This window comes from Anabrus simplex, chromosome 8 (assembly GCF_040414725.1).
Source record: "Anabrus simplex isolate iqAnaSimp1 chromosome 8, ASM4041472v1, whole genome shotgun sequence".
Lineage (NCBI taxonomy): Eukaryota > Metazoa > Arthropoda > Insecta > Orthoptera > Tettigoniidae > Anabrus > Anabrus simplex.
In genome coordinates, this window is record NC_090272.1 from 46,359,248 (window position 1) to 46,383,105 (window position 23,858).

At 42.2% G+C, this 23,858-nt stretch overlaps 1 protein-coding gene across 2 annotated transcripts in view; it reads left to right on the top strand.

Moving 5' to 3' along the window:
• Positions 1-23,858, top strand: part of Oatp30B (Organic anion transporting polypeptide 30B) — a 1,136,150-nt gene that overhangs the window by 776,371 nt on the left and 335,921 nt on the right. Inside the window, exon 1 of one of the 2 annotated variants that reach the window (XM_067152178.2) lies at positions 14,171-15,219. The exons of the other annotated variant lie outside the window; for it this stretch is intronic. The gene's annotated coding sequence lies outside the window, so the exon portion shown is untranslated. Of the gene's footprint in view, positions 1-14,170; positions 15,220-23,858 lie in introns of those variants that run through there. 2 annotated transcript variants of the gene reach the window in all.

Here is a 23,858-nt window from a genome sequence, read left to right on the forward strand (position 1 = left end):
GGTGTCTTGCACATGCTGAAGAATGGCGGTTGACGTGGCGTGCGGGGCTGCCACCGCTTGGCGGCGGATGCGCCGATCCTCGCGTGCTGACGTCACTCGGGCTGCGCCTGGACCCCTCGCACGTGCCACATGTCCCTGCGCCAACCATCTTCGCCACAGGCGCTGCACCGTGGACACATCCCTATGGGTATCGGCTGCGATTTGACGAAGCGACCAACCTGCCCTTCTCAGCCCGATCACCATACCCCTCGTAAAGTCGTCTGTCTGCTGGAAATGCCTCCGTTGACGGCGGCCTGGCATTCTTAGCTATACACGTGTCCTGTGGCACACGACAACACGTTCTACAATGACTGTCGGCTGAGAAATCACGGTACGAAGTGGGCCATTCGCCAACGCCGTGTCCCATTTATCGTTCGCTACGTGCGCAGCACAGCGGCGCATTTCACATCATGAGCATACCTCAGTGACGTCAGTCTACCCTGCAATTGGCATAAAATTCTGACCACTCCTTCTTGGTGTTGCATTTGCTCTGTCAGTCAATGTATATTGGTGTTCTGTGATATTCAGTGGTTCAGTGAAATCCCTACAAATAGATGTCTTACAAAAATAGTGTATCAAGAGCCTATTAGTTTAATTAGCTCTGTATGTTCGCGCACGTAGCCATAATTTTGACATCAACACTCGGCTGCTCTGCGGGACAAGGGAAGAGGTTCAATTTATGGACTGAGAGCGCGGGACTGTGGGACGTAAGAAGAGCGGACACGGCGAGGGGCTATGAATAGAGCGCTACGCGGATATACAGGGTCTTTGTTATGGCTTGCTCCGTGTGTCAGGGGAACACGCACGGAAGGCGATAGCCGGGTGACTCGTTTGCCGAGAGATATATTGCTCTGAGTGGTGCTGCGGAGCCAGCTAATAAAAGGACCCTGTACAAAATATTATCCGCAAATAGTTATCCACATCCGCGGATATTGTAAATATTTAACTGCAGTATATTACACCCAAGGTATTGAAACGAATAGATATGTTAACATAATCCAGTACAGTAGGCCTGACACCCGGCACCAGACACCCCAATTCGAACACGATATTTTCCAAAGTAGTGAACCCCCAGACGTTTCATCCACGCGCCGCCACTGCGAGTGTATAGAGTAATAAATAAGCTACAGGTTAGTGAGCAACTGCAAAAACACCTCAATGAAGTTGTGAGATGTACGAGAGATAATGGAATGCTGATAAACAGGATGAAAAGTCAGGTTGTAAGTTCCACCAAGACAAAATGTCGCCTTGGTTTTAATTACTGTGTTGATGGAGTGAATGTACTTCAGCTGTAAGTACCTAGGTGTTAATATAAGGAAGTATCTGCATTGCGGAAATTACATAAGGGAGGCTATAAATAAAGGCTACAGATCTCTTTACATGGTTATGAGGATATTTGGTAGTTGTAAACAGAATGTAAAAAAGGAAAGAAAGTATAAGTGACCGATAAAACTCTAATTACAATGTATGGCGCCTTCATCAGGATTACTTGTTTCAACAACTGGAAAAGATCGAAAGGAAAGCAGCACGATTTTTCTGCGCAATTTCAGACAAACGAGTAGTGTTACGAAAATATTCCAATATTTGGGCTGGGAAGATTTGGAAGTAAAGAGACGAGCTGCTCGACTAAGGGGTATGTTCCCAGCTGTCAAGCAATAACGTTAGTAGACGAATAAGCTTGAGTAGAATTTTTAAAGGTAGAAAAGATCACAATATTAAGATAAAGCTGGAACTCAGGTGAACTATTCGGGGCAAGTATTATTGGACCTTTATATTTTCTAATATACACAGTTCAAAAAAATTAGGGGAACATGTATTGGAACGTCTGGTATGTGAACGTTAATTTGGTAGATAGGGTTTCAATAGTCGTACAGCATACCTTGAGACCGTAGCTACTCGAAGTTATACTCCACCTGTAGGCGTAGCCATGCATCAAACTATCAGGTGACCCCTCAAAACAAAGTGAATAGCGGCGCGTCCATGTGTCTTTGTGAGGTACACAGACTTCTGCGGTCATTTGAGCACGTTGCACGTCAACCAGCACATCCTATGAGACACCTTAACGAGGTTCAAGTCGCAGGAAGGATGGACTTTTCGTCGTGCTGCTGTGGATCTCAATGTCTCTCCGTCCGCTATTCAATGCTTGTGGAATCGATACAATGAGACAAGGCCAGTTCACAAGGAGGTTGGACAAAGTCGTGGACGCATGACAACCCCACAGAATGACCGATATCTGACCATCTGTGCGTTGCGGCGTCGTTCAGCAACTGCCAGAGAACTCCAACAAGACCTCAGGAGGGTCACTGGAGTCACGATGTCCGACCAGACAGTAAGGAACAGGTTAAGAGAAGTGTCCTTACGACCCAGACGTCCTGTTCGAGTGCCCCGTTTAACGCAGCAACATCGCGCAGCTCGCCTTCTGTTTGCCCGTACCCACGTCAACTGGCAACTTCGCCAGTGGAGACTTGTGTTTTTCACAGGCGAGTCCAGATTTTTCTGAAACAGCGTGATGGACGTCAACATGTATGGAGGCGCCGTGGTAAGCAGTACATGCCAAATGTTGTCCAGGAAGGTGACCGATTCGGACAAAGTTCTGTGATGCTGTATCTTGTCGTCGTCCATGGTAATCTTACCGCTGCGGGGTACATCAAGCAGATACTGCTACAGCATGTGTCGGTTGCTGCATACGGTGTAGGCCCTGAATTCGTACTCATGCACACGACAATGCCAGAGCTCATGTAGCGCGCATCACCAGAGCTGTCTTGCGAGAACTGGACATTCAAGATATGGAATGGCCAGCAGTGAGTCCCGAACATAATCCCATCGAGCATGTGTGGGATAGGCTTGAAAGAAGTGTTCGTAGGCGTCCTGTTCCACCACAGACTCTCCAAGACCTCGAACAGGCTCTCATTGAAGAATGGGACCTGATACCGCAACTTAACCTCCGTCGACGTATACGGAGCATGCCACGTAGGTGCCAAGCTGTGATAAATGCTCGTGGAGGACATACACCATACTGAAGCTCTCCAACTGTGATAAAAATCCACCCTGGAGGACTGTTATCACTCTGTTTTCTCCCCTATTTGGACATTTCCGTTTGTGTTCTGTAAATGAACGCGAATCCATCGGTGTTCTTTTGTATACTTCAACAGTAAAGAATAAAGGTTTAGTTGCTAGTATAACTGTTTGAGAGGTATTGTTTTGTGGAGCATGGCATACGTTCAAAAACACGTCCCCGTAGTTTTTCTGAACTGTGTATATAAATGATATGAGTAAATAAGTGAAATCACAGATAAGGCGCCGGGCTGAGTGGCTCAGACGGTTGAGCCGCTGGCTTTCTGACCCCAACTTGGCAGGTGCGATCCTGACTCAGTCCGGTGGTATTTGAAGGTGCTTAAGTACGTCAGCTTCGTTTCGGTAGATTTACGGGTACGTAAAAGAACTCTTGCGAGACTAAATTCCGGCAGCTCGGCGTCTCCGACAACCGTAAAAGATAGTGGGACGTAAAGTCAATATCATTATTATTATTATTATTATTATTATTATTATTATTATTATTATTATTATTACGCGCGAATAATCCCTTTCGGAACACACGAAGCTTTATTTATGATTTCGTTTGCGGAGGATCCAGGATGCTTTCATCTGTTCACTTAAGATCCTCTTCCTTTCTTCCGTCCACTTGGTACCTGCTGTTTTTGGTATTTCATTCACTGGAGTAACTTCTTCCTGAGATCTACCGCAATATTAAATAACTTTTCTGTGGATTTCCGGGTTTGGAGGCGGTACCCTTCTTCCGTGTGTCTTGGTCCTAAAATTTTCTTCATGATTTTTCGCTCGTCTTTTAGGATATTTTCGAGCTCGCCCTTTTTATGAAGCGTTAGAGTTTCCCCTGCATATAAAGCCTCGGGTTTGATTACAGTATTTTAATGTTTAATCTTGACGTGGAAACAGATACATTTTTTGTTGTAGATTTCTCATTTTCTTTTCTGAGTTTTTGGACACGGTTGTTTTGGGCTATTTTTTCTTGTCCGGTTGGTTCGAGGATTTCGCCAAGGTATTTGAAGTGAGGGACTCTGTTGATTTTATTATTATTATTATTATTATTATTATTATTATTATTATTATTATCATTATTATTATTATTAGAGATAAGGTTCATATGAAGAGGAATTACGGATCGGAATAATTTACCAAAGGAGATGTTCGATATTTCCAACTTCTAGGAAATCATATGAAAATATTAGGAAAGCAACTGATAGAGGATCGACGCTCTGGGTGGCAGTCGTAAATGTAGATTAGTGGTAAATGTAAGTGTAACGTACAGTAAACCTTATGCTCAATTAGTGAAATATAAAATGCACTAATATATTTTAATACCTACATGATCTAACATAAACATATTTAAACCTTTAAAAACAGAAGATATAAATTCTCATGACTACATCCTAGAACATATGACAATAAATAACAATTTCCATTCGCACTCAATCGCATTTACTTCCAACATCTATGCAGTCTAGCCCATATCCTATCGAAAGTTGCACTCAAGGCCCATAAGGCCGAAGGGCTATAATCGCTCACTAGATCTGGGTTTACCCACATATCCTTCGAGACGCGTGGTCTACTACTGAATCGTATTTTATTTTTTCTCACTCTTGTTCGCTGGAAAATGTTTATACGTCAACCTTGGCAGGAGACTTTGAATTTTGATTTAGATGTAGCGTCCCTAATTGTCATTGGAGAGTTCATTTCACCAGCTCGTGGTGTAGTTCGATGTACAGGGAGAGGTAAGTGAAGCCTTACGATTGTTCTTGTTGTTATAATGTGAACTGGTTCGAAGAAGCCATATCCCAACACTAAAATAAACTTCAGATTACAAGATTTTACTGTCTAATACATTATTTCGGTTGTGTACCAGTCTGTTGGATATACACAGCCATGGTAGTGCGACCATGTTGGTGAAGCTACATACAAACAGAGAGATACGTGGCGGGATTAACAAACACACAGCAGGTCCAGGCGAGGACGACATGATTACAGAGGGGAGAACTTAAAAAGAGGAATTAATAACGTATGATTGTCATTGTCCGCCTCTGTGGTGTAGTGGTTAGTGTGATTAGCTGCCACCCCCGGAGGCCCGGGTTCGATTCCCGGCTCTGCCACGAAATTTGAAAAGTGGTATGAGGGCTGGAACGGGGTCCACTCAGCCTCGGGAGGTCAACTGAGTAGAGGTGGGTTCGATTCCCACCTCAGCCATCCTGGAAGTGGTTTTCCGTGGTTTCCCACTTCTCCTCCAGGCGAATGCCGGGATGGTACCTAACATAAGGCCACGGCCGCTTCCTTCCCTCTTCCTTGCCTATCCCTTCCAATCTTCCCATCCCTCCACAAGGCCCCTGTTCAGCATAGCAGGTGAGGCCGCCTGGGTGAGGTACTGGTCATTCTCCCCAGTTGTATCCCCGACCAAGAGTCTGAAGCTCCAGGACACTGCCCTTGAGGCGGTAGAGGTGGGATCCCTCGCTGTGTCCGAGGGAAAAGCCGACCCTGGAGGGTAAACAGATGATGATGATGATGATGATGATGATTGTCATTAACGGTCGTGAACAATACGCTTGACTGAGTCCTCTCCGCACGGTCATGTCGTGACAACTGCACCTACAAGAGGTTCGCATTTTTGCTTACGACTCGCAGTTGTAGCTGATGTTAAAATGTAACCGTGTGCTGTAATTTTAAAGTAAGAAACCGAAAAAGTAATAAATAAACCCACTAATGAATGGCTATTGTATAGCACTCGCTCGATGACGAATTAAGTCCATACCGTATATATCTCGGTTTCTGTTACAGAACTTGTCTAAGATTTGAACCCTTCGATGTTGGCAATCACATTCTTCTCAAGTTAGAGTATAGCAAAGACAATAAGCTCTTGTGACACGGTGTTTCGGAAAGTCTTGATTTTGTTGAGGGAAAAAAAAAAAAAGCATATTTCCGTTCAGCATTTACCATGGGTGTTTGTTACCCATATTCTCAACAATTTATTTATTTATTTATTTATTTATTTATTTATTTATTTATTTATTTATTTATTTATTTATTTATTTATTTAGCAGTTGCGAAGTTAAGGCTAGTAGCCATCTTTTGCACTTTTTCTTTCTTTCTTTCTTTCTTTCTTTCTTTCTTTCTTAATCTGTTCACCCTCCAGCGTTGGTTTTTCCTCCAGACTCAGCGAAGGATTCCACTTCTACCGCTGGAGTTTGAAACGTTGAATCGGGGATAAAACTGAGAAGGTGGACCAGTACCTTGCCCGGGCGGCCTCGCCTGCTAGGCTGAACATAAACATACCCGTGTCTTAATTATTGCCATTATGGGCTTGTTGCGTAATGTACTATTTAAATACCTCCGTATTTTATGACAAAGTCATGTTTTTGGCGTTAGAAAATGTATATGGTCTCCACGATCTACAGCTCATAACATTAATTTTAAATATTTGAAGTAGTTTGATTTGTCCATTTAGTTTGATTATTTAATACTGTCAATATTAGAAAACTGTAGACCGGGAGAGTTGGCCATGCGGTTAGGGGCGCGCAATGTATCGTTGTAGCTAATTTTCTGTTGCCCTCAAGTCGGGAAAATGTAAGAATAAATGTTGCTAAATAGAGTTAACATAGCATCTGCCTTTAAACCCCTATTAAATAATGCCTTGTTTTTGATTGTGATGTTTGGCGCTGATCCGATAAAATTCTCTTGTAGGCTGAGAAGGACCGTTCAACGTCGCAGGATGCCACCGGTGCATATTTTAAAAGAGCAAAGTAGCTGGGTGAAATATCTTCCGGGAGCTGTTCTTGTTCACCACTGATGATCACGCGAGCTTGACTAACCTAGATTCCTGCACGGAGTTTGTTAGAAACACTGACCAACGAAAGGCTATCCCAGATTGTGAGAAAGGATTAGTGATGTCTTAGAAAATTAAGGCACTTGAACGTACTGTAATTCACAGACAGAGGAATTTTAAAGTCAACTTCAGCAATGAAATATTATATTCCACATGGGATGAAATTCGCCAATTATTTCACTATAATCTAAAAATTAAACCGAGCTGACAAAACTTAAAGAAATGAATAATTACCTACATATGCATTAAAATGTTCCTTTCTTCACGAAATATGTAAAAATCTGTAATGTTACTGCGAATATGAAACACAGGTATAACCACATCAGAACCTCAAATCGCCACATTTTTTTAAAATTTCAGTTGTCTACCAGTAAAGGAATAAAGCTGTGAGCTTGTAACCGAGAGATAGTGGGTTCGAGCCCCACTGTCGGCAGCCCTGAAGAAGGTTTTCCGTGGCTTCCCATTTTCACACCAGGCGAATTACCTTAAGGCCACGGCCGTTTCCTTCTCACTCCTAAGCCTTGGCTATCCCATCCTCGCCATAAAACCTATCTATGTCGGTGCGACGTAAAACAACTTAAAAAAGAAACCACTTTTACAGAATTTTGTATCCACCTGTACATAGGTTATTGGAGACTCGAGAAGATACGAGAAAGCATGTAGTGTCATACTTTTCTAGAAGGCTGGCCAAGCAAGGTATATAAAGAGACTGTCTTGTGTTGTTGAGTTGAGTTGTTACCGAGAATTGATAGTCTCTCAGTCATGGCCATCCATTAATAATTCACATCACAGCTTGCTCGGTTGCTAGGTAACATCACGTCACATATTTTATATCGCTAATGTCGTGAAGGGAATTTTCAGATAACCCCCAAGACATACACAGCTGAAAAATACAGAGAGACAAGAATTTGATCGCGTGTTCCATGAAAGTAGTCTGTGATTAAGATATATACTGTTGCTCTTATTCTACCGTCATGTTTTAAGAATGAGAAGAATCCTCCACATTTCGTTGGAAAGCCATGGCTTTGTGGCAGTAGTCAAATGTATCGTGTTATACTTCAGACTGAAATGGACGAGCAATGTCTTACTCGGTCATCTAGTAAGTGTAGTAAAGAGTACGTCTCTCTACTCTTTGTGTGCATTTCATCAATCGAAATGAGGTATCTGAATGACGCGGAACGTGTTCGGGCAGTGACATTACTGCAGGAAGGTTGGACCGTTCGTGCAGTGTCTACAGAGCTTAATGTTGCTTCGTCTGTTGTTGGGAGGCTTTGGAAACGATTTCGTGAAACTGGTACATCACGAAAGCCATGGCAATGGAGAAAACGGAAAACATTGGCCAGGGAAAACCGATATTCGATGATTTGTTCTCTCCGCCGGCGCCCTGCGATTGCTCGGGACCTACAAAAGGTCTAAGAGTAGCAGCTGGTTGCAGTGTCAGTGACCAAACAATACGCAACAGACTCCGAGAGGAAGATTTAAGACCAAGAAGACCTCATCAGGTCCCTCGATTAACTGTTCGACACAAGAGAGATCGACTTCTGTTTGCTGAGGATCATAGGAACTGGCAGCTGCGTCACTGGCTTAATGTATTGTTAACAGACGAATCCCGCTTACGTGCATATCGTCGTCCTGGTGAACGTTCAAAATGAAGCAGCAGTCCAGGCTGCGGCTCAGTCATGGTGCGGGGTGGCATCACAATTGATGTCCGATCGGACCTTCAGATAATCAGAGGCCGACTTAATGCTCAGAGGTATATCAACGAGCTTGTAGTGGATCAGGTCACTGACAACAGTTCAGTTGTACTTTATCAATATGCAGACGATATTGTTATGGGTTCGAGTAGCAGGGAAGAGCTACAAAGATCAATAAACAAACTTGAAGAGTACGCAGTCAAAAACAGCCTTGTGATAAATAAGAATAAAACAGTTCAGATGGTTTTCCGGAAAGGGGGGAAAATCGCATCTAGTGACAGAATACAATGTGGAGGGGTGGACCTAGACATAGTGAACTCGTTCTCATATCTGGGTGTCACTTTACAACCTACGGTCACCTCATTTAGAATTCACGTAAGAGAAAGATCTTTAGCTGCCATCAGAAGCATATATGACATTACAAACCCGAGTAGACTATCGCTAGACACAGCCATGGCCTTATTTTACGCCAAGGTCCTCCCAGTTCTCACATATGGTATGGAACTTATTTGGGAAAGACTAACGGTGTCCGACCTTCGGACTATTGAAAATGTAAAGGCCAGATTTCTGAAACGAACACTGGGCATCTCCAAAATGTCACCATCACGACTTGCGTATGAATTATCCAAGGAAACGTTTTTACTCGAAGATTTGAAAATGAGAATGCAGCTTCCACATACGCAGCAAGAAAAGGAAGTTCTCCAAGAGCGAAAGAGGAAACAAGCAGAAATCAGCCTGGACTTTTACTCAACTGATGCTATGATTGACCGCAGCTGGACCGGTCCAAATAATGGCATGAGAAGTGCTTTGAATAGGCTGGCGGTACATGGGTTTCACCATCGTCTATGCCGGCGATCAGGCTTCCATGAACCATCTCTACATTGTGTGTGTATGTTGTGTGACAAACATTGCGATCGCTATCACTTCAGCAAGTGCAACAAAAGAACAAAATCTTTACTAGAATATGCGAAAGATTAATGTATTTTAATGCACATTTGTGCGCTATTAAATATATTTTATTGCAGTTGAAATTGGTCCCCAGTTTATCCTGCAACACGAATGTTCGAGAGCGCATTCAGCAGCAACCTCCATGGAAACGCTACAGGACTTCGCGATTCAAACATTAGACTGGCCTGCTCTGAGCCCTGACCTCAATCCCATTGAGCATCTATGGGATATGTTGGACAGACAACTTCGGACCCGTCCTGCAGCACCCCAGACTCTTGAATGACTTGCAGAGGTCCTTATTTCGTCTTCGTCGCCATAAGACCAATCTGTGTCGGTGCGACGTAAAACCCATAGCAAAAAAAAAAAAAAAAAAAAAAAAAAAAAAAAAAAAAAAAAAAAAAAAAAGGTCCTTATTGAGGAGTGGGACAAAATTCTACAAGAAACTGTTCGCGGACTTGCCAGGAGCATGCCTCGAAAATGTGATGGGCACATTGAGGGCCTACCAGATATTGAAATGTTTCTTTTTTGTGCTCTGTGTGAATTAATTGAAGGGCTTTCCACTTTAGTTTACGACATTGTGTTGAGTTTCTAGTCATAGCACCAACATATGTGATAAGAAGTGAACAGGATATGTATATTTCAGTTAAATGTTTCATTTTCCAGAAAAAAAACTTCTGTTTCATACCAACCATTCCTTTAAATAATGCATGTGTTCAAAATGCTGTCCCTTTAATTTTTTGAACAGTGTATTTATGTCCAAAAGAACTCGCCATCATTCTGTGAGGACCGAAGAGAAGATATCAGAAGAAGATTATTCAGTGAATCATCAATCAAACACCACTGTCGCCCATCATTATCAATTGTTTATGTAGTATTTTCTTACCGGGCGAGTTGGCCGTGCGGTTAGGGGTGCGCAGCTGTGATCTTGCATCCGGGAGATAGTGGTTTCGAATCCCACTGCCGGCAGCCCTGAAGATGGTTGTCCGTGGTTTCCCATTTTCACATCAGGACACGGCCGCTTCCTTCTACTCCTAGCCCTTTCCTATCCCATCGTCGCCATAAGACCTATCTGTGTAGGTGCGACATAAAGCAAATTGTAAAAAATAAAAGTAAAAAGCCTTAAATGATTTTTGAGAAGTTGGACATTTTTCAAACACAGTGGAACCTCGATATCTTGAATCACCTCGGGAGTTAAATTTTGTTTCGAGTTGTCGAAATTTCGAGACATAGAGAATATAGCATTTTAGCATGTACACCACATAATTGAATCATATGTATCTACGAGCTTATACTGATTATTTTTAACAGTATTTAAAATTATACAAACTCTTTTACGGCATCACTTTAATTATAACCCCTTATTATAGAAACTTTTTAGAAGTTTTTAGTTTCCTCCCCTCACTGGCTGAACGGTCAGCGTACTGGCCTTCGGTTCAGAGGGTCCCGGGTTCGATTCCCGGCCGGGTCGGGGATTTTAACCTTAATTGGTTAATTCCAATGGCACGGGGGCTGGGTGTATGTGCTGTCTTCATCATCATTTCATCCTCATCACGACGCGCAGGTCACCTACGGGTGTCAAATAGAAAGACCTGCACTTGCGAGCCGAACCCGTCCTGGGGTATCCCGGCACTAAAAGCCATACGATATTCCATTCCATTTAGAAGACAGGATACACTACATACGGCAGTGAAACAAGAAACATACCTCAGATAACACCTTTGAAGAAAACAAATCTGCTAGGTTTTTCTGGTTGTTTTTGTCAACCTTTCCTCCCTTCACGTTGAAACTTCTCATCAATACCACGCAGCAGGGATTCGTAAATGGAGCTTGTCATGCGTGACTTTGGGGGTTGCTTTCGTACGTGACCGGTAATTAATTCACACACAAGAACAAGCTAGGCTTCGCCGATTTTCCGATCTCTAGAAGTTTTAGTTTTTCGGTTCCCATCATATTAGCTCCCAGGATCACTGTAACCTTTCCTTTACTTGTTGACTCTTCCTCACAAACTACAAATGCCGTATTGCACAGTTAATGTTGCACAAAATTCGAGTTACAAAGTACTTTTTTTTCAAGGGAGGAAATGTTTGCTTCGGGAAAAAGAGCAATTCATGAAAGCGAATATCGAGTAATAGATAAATAAATAAATAAATAAATAGAGCCTCCGTGGCTCAGACGGCAGAGCGTCGGCCTCTCACCGCTGGATACCATGGTTCAAATCCCGGTCCCTCCATGTGAGATTTGTGCTGGACAAAGTGGAGGCGGGACAGGTTTTTTCCGGGTACTCCGGTTTTCCCTGTCATCTTTCATTCCAGCAACACTCTCCATTCTCATTTCATAGCATTTATCAGTCATTCATAATCACCTTGGGAGTGGCAACCCCGTTGTAATAATAGCCTATATATGTTTCATTCATTACATCCCTGACCCGGTCAAAGACTGGATAACAGGTTGTAGGTTTTCATTTTCATTTTTCAGATAAATAAATACGCGTGAAGAAATTGCCAAATGGCCGGGAAATTTAAGCTACTCCGAGATATTCATAATTCGAATAGGCCCTAATGGAAGTTCGAGGTTCGACTGTACTGTAATCGCAAGCCAGAATTAAAAGGCATTCGTTAAGGACTTGATTTAAGTTGACATAAAGTGTTGCAGAATATTTGTAAGATTGGCAACACTGCTGAGCAGGGAGCGGCGAGGTACTAGAACTAAGAGGATTGCCTCTGAGTTACGTGGCTATATCTGGGTTCGTCCCACGCTTGAGGATTATCTGGTAGCTCTGATAGCCAGCGCTCTGTGTATATGAAGTTTCACTTTGGCAGTGCATAATAACGGCGCAGAGAGATCAGTCTCTTTGATGCTCGACCATTCACCCTCAACCATGTGTAGGTGGCCCTGCGTGGGTGGTCGTTGAGTGGCAGGCGCGAAGCTATGACACCAGGCTAGTACATTCCATATACCCTCCAGTATACCCTTCTTTGGAGGGCATCAAAGGAGGGTATCAACCTTTTCCTGCTCTCTTATTTCTTCCGGAATTAACACTGTTTGTTGTTGGTGGTGATTATTTTAAGGGGGAGCACAACTAGGGAATCATTCCCTCTTAACCTTTAATTAAGAATACTAACGGGGGTTACTTTATAGTCTTCTTATATATTATTGACATTTTAAATAAGTAAATAAAAAGCCAAACCTCATGGCGCAACAGCCTCGAGCGGCCGCTGCTCAGTCCGAAAACCTGAAAATTACGAGATGTCGTAGGAGAGGATTCGTCCGTTAATCTTGGATTTTTAAGATCAGGACCACTATTTCACCTCGAACTAACTTCATGTGAACTAAAACACCATTAGTATGTATAAAAAAAGCAAAGGCACCTCCGTACAGGCCATGAAGGCCCTTGGAGGGGTGGAAGGTAAAGGCTTCCACTATCCGTACCCTCGACACTTGATGGGGTAGAGTGGTTAGCTCTACGTCCGGCCGCCTTTGCCCCCAGGAATTAACTTGGTACTCATTCTTGGTGTAGACTGAGTGAGCCTCAGGGACATGTGTGCCTCCGGAAGTGGAAATTTCGTTTCTTAAATTTTACCACTTCCTGACGGGAATTCGAACCCACGTCCTTCCGGGCGAACCGAGCACGCCTTTACCGCCTCGGCCAGGCAGCCCCATTAGTATGTATACCATTTATAAAATAATGTTTTAAATATTATTATTCTGTCCGGCTCCATGGCTAAATGATTAGCGCGCTGGTCTTTGGTCACAGGGGTCCCGGGTTCGATTCCTGACAGGGTCGGGAGTTTTAACCATAATTGGTTAATTTCGCTAGCACGGGGGCTGTCGTCTTCATCGTCATTTCATCCTCATCACGACGCGCAGGTCGCCTAACGGTGTCAAATCGAAAGACCTGCACCTGGCGAGCCGAAAATGTCCTCGGACACTCTCGGCGCTAAAAGTCATGCGCCATTTCATTATTATTCTACCGCTTGTTCCCCACATTTGTGGGGTGGCGGGTGCGAACTGTGTCCTGTTTTACGGCCGGTTCCCTTCCTGACGCCAGTCCTATTGAGGGATGCAATCACGATTGCGTGTTTCTGAGATGGTTGGTATTGTGTGTCGTCTGATTATGAAGAGGAAAGTGTTGGGACAAACACAAATACCCAGTCTGGGAAATCGAACCCCTCTGAACTTAAGACCTCAACGCTGACTATGCAGCCAAGAAGTCAGACAATCAACAAAATTCCACGAATTTCTGACATTGTGATGGAGCAGTAGAATTGGCAACCATGTATAAAATAGTAATCTTTACAGTCCTGCTAAAACCCGTGAATTAACTTCAGTTGTTGTGCACAGTTGCGTGGTGATATGTGTCAACGACAGAGGCATAACGGTCGGTCGGTGACAGTGGCCTTGAAAGAGAGAGACGGACAACGTTAAAAGTGGACGACCTGCGCTGTCAGTTCCCCGCCTGCCTACCTTCCTTGTCGGCCACCAGCCACGCTGCGGTGAAGCCGAACGAAGCTGGCCTCAGTGCCGTCTTGCAGCCAACAGCTGTATGACGTGTCAGCTCTGTTCTGTGTACGCGGTATCAACGGGTTATCGTGCGTGTGTGTGTATATGTGCTGTCGTATCAGCTGTTTCCGTCAGCATTTGTGAATCTGTTCAGTGTGTCCAATCTGGGAGGAGAGAACAATGCTTGTTGGCTGTCGTGAAAGAGTTTGAGTTTGTGCCAAGACGCGTGCTGTAATTCATACTAGAATCAACACTAAATACCGCACCATTTACCATCTGAAAAATATTGTGTGTGTATCTATTTAGTTAATACCATATTACAAAGAAAAAAGTAAGTTTTACTTGATGACAAACACATAGCTCCGAAATACATGAGCTAAAATTGTGTGACTGTAAAGATTGTTTTAGTTCTTCGAATTTCATATCGGAAATCACAGCAATTCACTCTGACAATAAACAAATATAATACGAAAAAGATATGAAGTGTCATTGCTAAACTCGCAATTCATTGTTTTCAAGTTAACTTGCATATCTGCTTATAAACTTGACTTATACTGGACTTACATGTGATTAAACTGCTTCCAGAAATTGCATTGCATTGTCTTAAATCAAAGTGATCAAATTTAACCACTTGTTCGTGGTCGTCTCAAGGTAAAGTGTTACAAGTTGATTTATCGAATGTTCAAGCTTCAAACCTGTGTTACAATCGCTCAGCAATGTTAATACTCATGTTAGCAGATGTATATGTGTTTTGAAACTTGGTGCGATCTCCTGTTCATGTTAAATCCAGAGATGCGAGCAGGCTTTTTGAACTCTTTCTGATGTCGGCCTTCTTTGTGCTCGGTGGCATATTACTATGAGAACAACTTGTTCGTGTATTGTGTTTGTTTTCATATAATTATATTCAGTGAGGGTTTTTCCTTTTTATGTTATACTTCAGAGCATTTCAAGTCTGCTCTTGCTGTCTCGCTAATCTGTATAGCGTGTGTTGCGCGAGGCTTCTTTGTTCATGAGCGTATTGTGTCCTTTAGAAAAGTGAAACACGCTTCGTGAAATTTCTGCCCAGGATGTGTTGGAATGCGCCATAATACCAAAGGATATTCCACCTCTTCTCTGTTGAAGTTCATCTCTACTAGCCACTGTGAACACGTAAGTAATTATTGTAGTATTTTTGTTTATTCTGTTTTATCATATGCAATTAAAAAAAACTGTTCATGTGGAGTTGTGTCGGTCCCGTGTACGTTTGCCGTAATTTAATTCTAAAAGGAAAGGAAATGAACGGATAGGTGAATTTTGAAGGGGATTAACACAGTTTTTGCTTAGTTATTCGTAATTTATGGGCTTACGGTAAGATTTGTTTATGGGAGGCAGGTGTGCGAAGGGGTTGAAATAATGTTACTGCATATTTTATATTACCGATACTCACTCTGTGAATGAAAAAAGTGCGTACATGTATCATCGACAGCAATGTGCCAGTGAGCAGTCAAAAGTGCTAGGCTGGTAGTCCTTCCATCTTCTTCTCTCGTGGTTCTATTGGGGACCCCATGGTATAAAGCTGTGTGTTTAATGAGGTTGCGTTAATTATCAGCAAACTACGACCTAGAAAACCTCTTTGAGGATTCTACCAACTTGCGTGTCATTGGCTCTGTTATTTATCTGCATACCTATTGGTAATTAATATGTACTGAAATGTCGTTTCACTTGTTATCTTCGAATAACTGCACATCGTTGATAAATTCGGCTTATTCCTTTAAAACCTCATTCTCGTTTCTCTCCTCGCATACCAGAAATTGTTTTCCTCGAACAATGAGGTAATAACTAGTAATATAGGCCTAACTGAAAACTGAAAGATAAATCAGTTAGAGACCTCACTTTGAAGGATTCTAAATGTGATATGGTTAAAATGGATTTTTTTTTTTTTTTTTTAGCAATATTGGCAACGTAGACTTCTTAGTATCTTTAGTCGATCTACCCAGTTGTCTCGAGTCGATAGTTTTAATAAAGTGATAGTAACATTGTTGTAAATATATACTCTGTTTAACTAAATTGTAAAATAACCCGTTATTTATATGTTAATCAGGGCCAGTCGGCCAACAGCGCCATCTAAAGGTCGCATAAAGATGTGGAAAAGGAAAGTTGGGTGGGGTGGGAGTGATAATATCGCTGTGCAATTCTACGAGATATGCAAGTACTGTACATGAGTTTGCCTGTTTTGCTTCAAAATTTAACACCAACTGTTACCTATCTTTTGCACTACATTCTTTCTCAACAAAGAAACCTTTTAAAAAAGTTAACTGACAATCGTACTAACATTTCGTACCTAATTCTGATATTAATATTCTTATTAAGACGCACACCACAGAGCGACTGCTTAGAAACTGAAAAAGGACACAGACGTAATTCTAAACGCCGAAGTAGCGAGTAAAAAGAGAAAAAGAATCCCTGCAGTAAAATATACAATTATAAAACAGACATAAGAATGAGTTCTAAGTGCTCATGTTTAGAGAGTTTGCGGAGGTCACACTGGCACGCCAGAAGACGAAAATGAACCCTGCTGAGAGGAGCGGTTCTGAGATGGAAATTTCCGTCTACCTCTTTGTTGCAGATCCAAGCTGCTCGAGTTCTTTCTACACCTCTTCCACTATACTTTGACATCTAGTAATTTCTTAATAGGCTTATAAATACAAGTATTATTGGACCATTGTTTTCTTATACACGGTCTGTAAATGATATGAGTAAAGAAATAGAATCACAGATGAGACATTTTACTGATGTTGTAATACTGTAGCCGACAGAGTAGTTTTATACGTGCAAAATGTCTGGGGTTAACTCTTCGTGAAGTGAAAAGATTAAGCATTTGAGAAGTAGGACGTATACTTTGGCATGTGCTTCCAATTAATAACGCATGCGAATAGGCCAAGAACTTGCTATGTCCAGCGTTGCAAGTCGGGTTACGATAAACATTCGAACGAAAAACGGCAGTTTTTTCACCCCCAAAAGATCCCACTCTGTTTTTAAAGTGGTCAAAGCCTATCCCACGTCAAGATGTGCCTTTAAGTGATAGTACCTTTTACATCATTTTTCAGTCAGATTAGAGCCATAGCAAAAGCTGTTGTCAAAATCGTAAGTACAGCTAAGGAAAAATATTTACAGCAATCTTACCTTTACATCAGCCACTATTATCAAGTTGGGAAGATGAACAGATAGTTCCTTTCACTAGTTCAAAAATGAATGTTATTCATCACCTCTGTGTGTATATTGTTAAACATGCAAGCAAACAATACAGAGGAGTCCGGCTCCATGGCTGACTGACCTTTGGTTACAGGGGTCCCGGGTTCGATTCCCGACAGGGTCGAGAATTTTGACCATAATTGGTTAACCCTCAAACCCACGCGCATGGGGTGGAATCCACCCCAGGTCATTTTATTTCCTAGTGAAATGTACAAATAACTTTTCTGTGCTCTCCCCGCTCTTGTACTATTCTGGCTGGATCCACGCAGAAAGTCATTCTTACATAATCCATCTTAAAATCTCCAATTAATAGACTACAGTAATCCATATTTTATAATACAATGATATGTGGGGTGGAAAGCACCCCCATGCGTGTGTCTTCGTCCTAAGCTCTGGCGCGTGTGCTTGGGGGTTAATTTCGCTGGCACGGGGGCTGAGTGTGTGTGTCGTCTTCATCATCATTTCATCCTCATCACGTCGGGTCGTCAAATCAAAATACCTGTATCTGGCGAGCCAAGTTGTCCTCGGACAATCCCGGCACTAAACGCCATACGCCATTTTATTTAATACAGAGGAGACGCAGGTATTTCGATTTGACGAGGGATTAATTATAATTTTTGTCTTCTCATGTAGAGGAAGTTGTGTGAAATTTTAGTGTACAAGAAGCGTTATGGGGAGAAATATTTCAAGACTGTCGGGATAGTTTACATCCAATTACTGTTTCTCGTGGACTTGGGGGTTGTACTGAACGTGCTCAGGACTTTGTACCAAAATTAATTTTCGATTACATACGATACCGATTTTATTTCCGAGTAAAAGAAGTAAGGAATGAAATGCAGGTTCGTACGACTGCAAAACATACCGGGAAAATGTCAAATGTGTCCAGTTAACTGACTGATGGGGTGAAGTGCTAGTAAGATTCATTAAGCTGAGCATGTTAACATATAATTTAAGTAGTTATGTAGGAATTAAATGTGTATGACATACCGGTACGTAACAATCATGTGGGTGCCTGCAGAGCTATACTATATTTATATCACGTAGCATGTCCGGCTCCATGGCTAAATGGTTAGCGTGCTGGCCTTTGGGCACAGGGATCCCGGGTTTGATTCCCGACAGGGTCTGGAATTTTAACCATAATAGGTTAATTCCTCTGGGACGGGGACTGGGTGTATGTGTCCACTTCATCATCATTTCATCCTCATCACGACGCGCAGGTCGCCTACGGGAGTCATATCAAAAGACCTGCATCTGGCGAGCCGAACTTGTCCTCGGCACTAAAAGCCATACGCCATTTCATGTTCATCACGGAGCATGTACAACAACAGTTGAACATAGGTTTTTAAGGTTGTAATTGATAATTGCAACCGAGTTTGATTTCGGAGTGAATTAATGAAAGGTCACTTAGCTCTATAGAAACATACACGTTTGAGATATTCGTTACGATACTGACGAACCAATTTCAGAAGTAATGTCATTACATTGTTACGAAATGCAAAATATGTCCTACGTAGTTTTCACATATTGCTTTCAAAACAACGAACACTACATCTTAATTTGAACGGACCGAGCTCAATAGCTGCAATCGCTTAAGTGCGTCCAGTATTCTGGAGATAGTAGGTTCGAACCCCACTGTCGGCAGCCCTGAAGATGGTTTCCCATTTTCACACCAGGCAAATGCTGGGGCTGTACCTTAATTAAGGCCGCGGCCGCTACCTTCCCACTCCCAGCCCTTCCCTTTCCCATCGTCGCCATAAGGCCTATCTGTGTCGGTGCGACGTAGAGCAACTAGCAAAAAAAATTGAACGGAAACACCGTCGCCCATGAACACAGTCATCGGTCAGTAAACAGAATGCACAGCCCTCAAACACCACAATAATGAACACACGGTTTTAAACCATTTATTTAAACGATAAATTCCGAATTAAGTCACATCAGATCTCATTTAGAATCACGTTCGGAGACACCTGATCACCTTCTACCTACACCAGCGCCGCGTAGTGTAGGAACATATCAACCAGCAGAAGTCGTCGGAGCGCAGCGAGGGATCCAGTCGGCCGTGAGTCGTCACACTCACTATGCATTTCTATTCGTTCTTATTCAATTGCCTCATGTCCGACTCGTTGGCTGAATGGTCAGCGTACTGTCCTTCGGTTCAGAGGGTCCCGGGTTCGATTCCCGGCCGGGTCGGGGATTTTAAACTTCATTGGTTAATTCCAGTGGCCCGAGGGATGGGGATTTGTGCTGTCTCCAACATCCCTGCAACTCACACACAACGCTATCCTCCACCACAATTACACGCAGTTACCTACACATGACAGGTGCCGCCCACCCTCGTCGGAGGGTCTGCCTTACAATGGCTGCACTCGGCTAGAAATAGCCACGCGAAATTATTATTAATTGCCTCATTCATTCGAGTGCAGTTCCCAATTAATAATCGAAAAAAATAATGGAATGGAGTATCGGATGCATAATCGAAAAAAATCGGATGGAAAAATTCACTATTGGATTGCGTCATTCATTCGAATGAACAATCGAAGGGGAAATATAATCGAATAAGCGATTATTTCGTATTCGAATATCCCATTACTAGTTGACAGTGCAGTTAGGGGCGCGCAGCTTTGAACTTGCATTCGGCAGCCCTGAAGATAGTTTTCGGTGGTTTCTCATTTTCTTACCAGGCAAATGCTGGGGATGAGCCTTAATTAAAGCTACAGACGGTTGCTACCTTCCCAATTCTAACCCTTTCTACCATGCCTGCGTCGCCGAAAATCTGCAATGTGTTAGTGCGAAGTTAACCAGCAGCAAAACAAAATTAAAAATCCTAAAAATTTCTGGAAAGCCTTGTAATTAGAAAACTCTGGCACGTTAAAGAACCTGGGTTCCTTAAAATATGTAGGAACTGAAAACGACGTTAAACAAACAATATTATCAATAATGGGCTGTTACTTCTGATGAAACAGAGGAAGTTGAAGAACGGTTATGAAATATTACATCCGTTTCGTCTTTCCCACACAATGCAATGCATTATTTTGGGCCGTGGGAACAAAACGGTATACTTTTATTTTGTTTATTCCATCCTTGAAGTGTCATGCGCTCAGCTTTGAAGATGTTGTGTAGTCATAACTGAAATGTTGAAATTTTCAATTTTAACCTTAAAATCACTCAATTCTTCTTCTTCTGCTGCTGCCCCTTTCAAATTCCGGTGTCAGTTTTCCTGTAACGCCATTTTTAAATATCTAAATACTGGATTTAAAGGGCAGCGGCACGGCGTATATACAGTTCACGTCGCTTCCTGTCACGCTGTCGGACAGTGTTGGCTTCTAAGCTTTTTCGGACTATCATTTCAATAATCCCGCTGGAACATATGTAGTTTTCCGTGGTTTCCCATTTTCACGCCAGGCAAATGTTGGGACTGTACCTTAATTAAGGCCACGGCCGCTTTCTTCCAACTCCTAGGCCTTTCCTATCCCATCGTCGCCATAAGACCTATCTGTTTCGGTGCGACGTAAAGCAATTAGCAAAAAAAAACCTTTCAGTTGCATTTTTCTAGATTAAAATAGTTTCAGCTCTTTCCCATGTATAAAATGTTTCTGGCGACAGAGTTTTCATCAGATTCACCTGAAAGTTTTAGATAATATTTCAGTGCGTTCAGGAATTAAAAGCAGTTCTTTCTTTCTTTTTTTTTTTGCTAGTGGCTTTACGTCGCACCGACACAGATACGTCTTATCGCGGCGATGGGATAGGAAGGGGCTAGGAGTTGGGAGGAAGCGGCCGTGGCCTTAATTATGGTACAGCCTGGTGTGAAAATGGGAAACCACGGAAAACCATCTTCAGCGCTGTCCATAGTGAGATTCGAACCCACTATCTCCCGGATGCAGGGTCACAGCCTTGCGCCCCAAACCGCACGGCCAACTCGCCCGGTAAAAGCAGTTCTGCATTTTATTACCAGTTGAGTATTACCTTCATATTTTTGCTCCTAAAACAGCCCCAAACTAGAAGTTTGCCTATTGTATGAGTAATGAAAAACTCCAATAGTAGTTTATACCTGACTGCAAAACCCAGAGGTATTATTAAGTATGAGTATTTTTGACAAGTCTGCCAAATTATAGACAAAAAATAATTAAAACTGTGCCGCCAGGAGTATTTACCACGCAACATATAAAAAAGTACACATTATTTGTTTAATAAATTTGCAAGAAATTAACTAATCAACTCCAGATCTTATTAATATATGCTTGTGTTTCAAATTTGGTTGTGATAAGTGTCGCCTAACTGGAAACTATAGTTATTTCGAAATGCATCAGTTTCTCTATCACTTGCTACTTTTATAAATTTGTATTTCTAAAATAAATGTACAGTCAAGCGCACAGAAACTGCCCGGCAAGAGAAATATTTACTTTTATACATTCTCTAAACGCAAGGATGTTCGTGAATTTTGGGTAGCCATTGGCCGAAGAGACAACACTTAGAATCCTATCACCTACACAATATTTCAGACAAGAGAATTTCGCTAGAAAGTCATCTGCGACGACCAATGTTTGTGCGGTTATGTGCAGATATGACGCAGACGTTTCCAGCTGTCATTTGGACTGTCACCAGTCATCCTAGGGACCCCGAAAACTATAGATTCAATGTTAATCTTGGCCATTTTATTTTTCACTCCTTATCATCCCCACTTCCATACCGATGGGGGGGGGGGCGTGAACTTGAACTTAAACAGCATCCGGAGTGTCACAATTCATCTCAGCGACCCCGAAAACTGTGGCTTCGAAACCATTATCGCTAGTTTTCGATTATTTGTACATGTCAATCCCCCACCCGGACTCCTAGGGGTGTCTTACCCCCCACAGTATATGTTTCCAGCTAGTAAGTCACATGTGTACCAAGTTTAGCTGAAATTGATTTATATGTTTCAGAGCTACGCTGGAATATACATACATCAATATATTATACAGATATAATAATATTGGCTTTCGTCCCTCCAACTACTTTCAGGGTTTTCGGAGACACCGAGGTGCCGGAATTTAGTCCTGTAGGAGTTCCTTTTCGTGTCAGTAAATCTACCGACATGAGGCTGACGTAATTGAACACCTTCAAATGCCACCGGACTGAGCCAAGATGAAGTCAGAAGGCCAGTGCCTCCACCTTCTGAGCCACTCAGCTCGGCAGAAAGATAGAAGATAAGTGCACATAGGTGCGAAAATGCTGAGGTGGTTATACGAGAACGATAAGAGTGCAGCGATACGCAGGTGTCGATTGGTTTCGGTTCCTGACACAGTCAGTATTCCAATACCGGGGGCCGAGACATGAGTCATAGAGATTTCTTGACTAGTTAACGCACGGGAGTTAAATATTTTGATAATAAAAGGGTGCAAAATGTTAACACCTTTTTTTAATGTAGTATTTAATCGTTCAGCATAAGTGCATGCTATATCAGATTACTGTTGACAAGAGATAAGAAAACAAACACACAAATAACAAACAAAAATGTTGGTACATAATAATACAAGGCAAAAATAATCACTTACTAAGGATATGATTTGAAGTCGACCTCCTGTATGCCCTTCTGTAACTAGAATAAGTGAGGAAAGTTTGTAATAAAAAGTGCTGGAAAAGATACACGCACACACGTACAAAAAAGGAAAAAACAATTGCTCACAAACACAAAGTGATTTTCCAGTTTTTCGTTTCAAGTTAACTTTGTTTTTTAATACTTGTTATACTAAATATTTCAGTGAGAAGTAAATTGGCAATTGATTAAAAGTAGCACTGAGCAACAGCACACGAGGGGAAATTTGTACACTGTTTTTTAAAATACACGAACACTCACTGATCATCTTCAGATTCTTCTCTTGGCGAAAGTAAAATATCTTGAGGAAGTCTACTTTTAATCCGGCGTGGAAGTGTTGATCGTTTCCCAATGGCGAAGAACACAGCACCAGGCACATTTTGGAGTTTCTTGAAGAACGTCTTGGCTTGCGTTGTAATAACGTGTTCCAGAGTGTCTAACTTGAAGTTCACGATGTAACTGTTTGTTTCGGACGTACCAAGGAACGTTGGTGATGATACGGAGAACTTATGTTAACACCTATTATTTACGGAAGTTGAAACCGAGATCACTGCAGGATCACATGAAATAATCCTGACTTCACGTCTGATCTTAGAGGACCGAATTAAGAAGGGCAAGCCAACGTACAGGAATTTAAATGGCGTTCGTAGATCTAGAAAAGGGATTTGATAACGTTGATTGGACCAAGCTATTTGAGATTCTGAAGATGATCGGGATCAGATACAGCGAAAGAATTATCTATCATCTGTCAAACATCAGTCTGTAGTGATAAGAATCGAGGGCTCTGAGAAAGAAGCACCAATCCAAAAAAGAGTGAGGCAAGGCTGCAGTTTGCCCGCTCTCCTTTTCATTGTTTATGTAGAACAAGCAGTAAAGGAAATCAAAGAGGAATTTGGAAAGGGAATCACAATCCAAGGAGAGGAAAATAAATTCGAAACGAAAGTAATGGATGCAGTCGAACGAAGTCAAGTGATGCAGGAAATAT